Source organism: Phaseolus vulgaris, chromosome 11 (genome assembly GCF_051622355.1).
Source record: "Phaseolus vulgaris cultivar YP4 chromosome 11, ASM5162235v1, whole genome shotgun sequence".
In the NCBI taxonomy this organism is placed as follows: domain Eukaryota; kingdom Viridiplantae; phylum Streptophyta; class Magnoliopsida; order Fabales; family Fabaceae; genus Phaseolus; species Phaseolus vulgaris.
The window spans coordinates 56,570,001-56,575,000 of record NC_143508.1 but is presented as its reverse complement, the minus strand read 5'-3'; positions in this window follow the sequence as shown (position 1 = coordinate 56,575,000).

Below are 5,000 nucleotides of genomic sequence, written 5' to 3'. Positions count from 1 at the left end.
AAGAGCTGGCTGCATTGAGGAACACCCCCCCCCTATAATAGCTAAATATGCAAAAGCCACTTTTGTACAAGTAGATACACTTTTTTTGAGTAGACATAAGTTCTGTTTTGGGACCTAGAGAACGAATTTTCACGAGATTTTTTGCAGGGATCCTCATAAAAATGGTACAACATTGCCTGCAAAAAATTAGAATTTTTCGACATGGGGAAGTATTTTTTTTATTTTTCCAAAGACCCGAAATGTGGAAAATCGGGAAAAATGGAAAAACGTATCTAGACACCGTATTTTTGCGTGATTTTTTCCAGTCCATCCCATAATAATATCAAGAAGGTGCCCACCAAGTTTCGTTAGGATTGGCCAAGGTTTCGAATTTTCATGAATTTTTTTCAAAACCCTCTATTTTCCAACATTTCAAAAATTCAAAACCACATCAAGATGGCTTGGTTTTGATACCAAACTTTCTAGACCTCATTCTGCATGCATTTGTGACACTTTCCAACCAACAAAACTCAAAAACCACCACTTTGAAAATTTCATGATTCTTGGCACACCACCAAGTCACAAAATCAAGCCAAAACACCAAAATCTTGGAACTTGGCTATGCACCAACCATGCCAAGATCAATTCCTTTTGATCCCAAACTTCTCCCACATCACTTTGAAGGCATTTGTGAGGATTGAGTCCAGCCACTTTTCCAAAACCATGATTTTCGTTTTTCACCAAAATCACCACCAAGTCACAAAATCAAGCCAAAAATCCAAAATCATGGAACTTGGCTATGCACCAACCATGCCAAGATCAATTCCTTTTGATCCCAAACTTCTCCCACATCACTTTGAAGGCATTTGTGAGGATTGAGTCCAGCCACTTTTCCAAAACCAACATTTTCGTTTTTCACCAAAATCACCACCAAGTCACAAAATCAAGCCAAAAATCCAAAATCATGGAACTTGGCTATGCACCAACCATGTCAAGATCAATTCCTTTTGATCCCAAACTTCTCCCACATCACTTTGAAGGCATTTGTGAGGATTGAGTCCAGCCAGTTTTCCAAAACCATGATTTTCGTTTTTCACCAAAATCACCACCAAGCCACAAAATCAAGCCAAAACACCAAAATCATGAACTTGGCTATGCACCAACCATGTCAAGATCAATTCCTTTTGCTCCCAAACTTCTCCCACATCACTTTGGAGGCATTTGTGAGGATTGAGTCCAGCCACTTTTCCAAAACCATGATTTTCGTTTTTCACCAAAATCACCACCAAGCCACAAAATCAAGCCAAAACACCAAAATCATGAACTTGGCTATGCACCAACCATGTCAAGATCAATTCCTTTTGATCCCAAACTTCTCCCACATCACTTTGAAGGCATTTGTGAGGATTGAGTCCAGCCACTTTTCCAAAACCATGATTTTCGTTTTTCACCAAAATCACCACCAAGCCACAAAATCAAGCCAAAAATCCAAAATCATGAACTTGGCTATGCACCAACCATGTCAAGATCAATTCCTTTTGATTCCAAACTTCTCCCACATCACTTTGAAGGCATTTGTGAGGATTGAGTCCAGCCAGTTTTCCAAAACCATGATTTTCGTTTTTCACCAAAATCACCACCAAGCCACAAAATCAAGCCAAAACACCAAAATCATGAACTTGGCTATGCACCAACCATGTCAAGATCAATTCCTTTTGATCCCAAACTTCTCCCACATCACTTTGAAGGCATTTGTGAGGATTGAGTCCAGCCACTTTTCCAAAACCAACATTTTCGTTTTTCACCAAAATCACCACCAAGTCACAAAATCATGAACTTGGCTATGCACCAACCATGTCAAGATCAATTCCTTTTGATCCCAAACTTCTCCCACATCACTTTGGAGGCATTTGTGAGGATTGAGTCCAGCCACTTTTCCAAAACCAACATTTTCGTTTTTCACCAAAATCACCACCAAGTCACAAAATCATGAACTTGGCTATGCACCAACCATGTCAAGATCAATTCCTTTTGATCCCAAACTTCTCCCACATCACTTTGGAGGCATTTGTGAGGATTGAGTCCAGCCAGTTTTCCAAAACCATGATTTTCGTTTTTCACCAAAATCACCACCAAGTCACAAAATCAAGCCAAAAATCCAAAATCATGGAACTTGGCTATGCACCAACCATGTCAAAATCAATTCCTTTTGATCCCAAACTTCTCCCACATCACTTTGAAGGCATTTGTGAGGATTGAGTCCAGCCAGTTTTCCAAAACCATGATTTTCGTTTTTCACCAAAATCACCACCAAGCCACAAAATCAAGCCAAAACACCAAAATCATGAACTTGGCATTGCACCAACCATGTCAAGATCAATTCCTTTTGATCCCAAACTTCTCCCACATCACTTTGGAGGCATTTGTGAGGATTGAGTCCAGCCAGTTTTCCAAAACCAACATTTTCGTTTTTCACCAAAATCACCACCAAGTCACAAAATCATGAACTTGGCATTGCACCAACCATGTCAAGATCAATTCCTTTTGATCCCAAACTTCTCCCACATCACTTTGGAGGCATTTGTGAGGATTGAGTCCAGCCAGTTTTCCAAAACCAACATTTTCGTTTTTCACCAAAATCACCACCAAGCCACAAAATCATGAACTTGGCTATGCACCAACCATGTCAAAATCAATTCCTTTTGATCCCAAACTTCTCCCACATCACTTTGAAGGCATTTGTGAGGATTGAGTCCAGCCAGTTTTCCAAAACCATGATTTTCGTTTTTCACCAAAATCACCACCAAGCCACAAAATCAAGCCAAAACACCAAAATCATGAACTTTGCTATGCACCAACCATGTCAAGATCAATTCCTTTTGATCCCAAACTTCTCCCACATCACTTTGAAGGCATTTGTGAGGATTGAGTCCAGCCACTTTTCCAAAACCATGATTTTCGTTTTTCACCAAAATCACCACCAAGCCACAAAATCAAGCCAAAATCCAAAATCATGAACTTGGCTATGCACCAACCATGTCAAGATCAATTCCTTTTGATCCCAAACTTCTCCCACATCACTTTGAAGGCATTTGTGAGGATTGAGTCCAGCCACTTTTCCAAAACCATGATTTTCGTTTTTCACCAAAATCACCACCAAGCCACAAAATCAAGCCAAAAATCCAAAATCATGAACTTGGCTATGCACCAACCATGTCAAGATCAATTCCTTTTGATCCCAAACTTCTCCCACATCACTTTGAAGGCATTTGTGAGGATTGAGTCCAGCCACTTTTCCAAAACCAACATTTTCGTTTTTCACCAAAATCACCACCAAGTCACAAAATCAAGCCAAAAATCCAAAATCATGGAACTTGGCTATGCACCAACCATGCCAAGATCAATTCCTTTTGATCCCAAACTTCTCCCACATCACTTTGAAGGCATTTGTGAGGATTGAGTCCAGCCACTTTTCCAAAACCATGATTTTCGTTTTTCACCAAAATCACCACCAAGCCACAAAATCAAGCCAAAAATCCAAAATCATGAACTTGGCTATGCACCAACCATGTCAAGATCAATTCCTTTTGATCCCAAACTTCTCCCACATCACTTTGAAGGCATTTGTGAGGATTGAGTCCAGCCAGTTTTCCAAAACCATGATTTTCGTTTTTCACCAAAATCACCACCAAGCCACAAAATCAAGCCAAAACACCAAAATCATGAACTTGGCTATGCACCAACCATGTCAAGATCAATTCCTTTTGATCCCAAACTTCTCCCACATCACTTTGAAGGCATTTGTGAGGATTGAGTCCAGCCACTTTTCCAAAACCATGATTTTCGTTTTTCACCAAAATCACCACCAAGCCACAAAATCAAGCCAAAAATCCAAAATCATGAACTTGGCTATGCACCAACCATGTCAAGATCAATTCCTTTTGATCCCAAACTTCTCCCACATCACTTTGGAGGCATTTGTGAGGATTGAGTCCAGCCACTTTTCCAAAACCATGATTTTCGTTTTTCACCAAAATCACCACCAAGCCACAAAATCAAGCCAAAAATCCAAAATCATGAACTTGGCTATGCACCAACCATGTCAAGATCAATTCCTTTTGATCCCAAACTTCTCCCACATCACTTTGAAGGCATTTGTGAGGATTGAGTCCAGCCACTTTTCCAAAACCATGATTTTCGTTTTTCACCAAAATCACCACCAAGCCACAAAATCAAGCCAAAAATCCAAAATCATGAACTTGGCTATGCACCAACCATGTCAAGATCAATTCCTTTTGATCCCAAACTTCTCCCACATCACTTTGAAGGCATTTGTGAGGATTGAGTCCAGCCACTTTTCCAAAACCAACATTTTCGTTTTTCACCAAAATCACCACCAAGTCACAAAATCAAGCCAAAAATCCAAAATCATGGAACTTGGCTATGCACCAACCATGTCAAGATCAATTCCTTTTGATCCCAAACTTCTCCCACATCACTTTGAAGGCATTTGTGAGGATTGAGTCCAGCCACTTTTCCAAAACCATGATTTTCGTTTTTCACCAAAATCACCACCAAGCCACAAAATCAAGCCAAAAATCCAAAATCATGAACTTGGCTATGCACCAACCATGTCAAGATCAATTCCTTTTGATCCCAAACTTCTCCCACATCACTTTGGAGGCATTTGTGAGGATTGAGTCCAGCCACTTTTCCAAAACCATGATTTTCGTTTTTCACCAAAATCACCACCAAGTCACAAAATCAAGCCAAAAATCCAAAATCATGGAACTTGGCTATGCACCAACCATGTCAAAATCAATTCCTTTTGATCCCAAACTTCTCCCACATCACTTTGAAGGCATTTGTGAGGATTGAGTCCAGCCAGTTTTCCAAAACCAACATTTTCGTTTTTCACCAAAATCACCACCAAGTCACAAAATCATGAACTTGGCTATGCACCAACCATGTCAAGATCAATTCCTTTTGATCCCAAACTTCTCCCACATCACTTTGGAGGC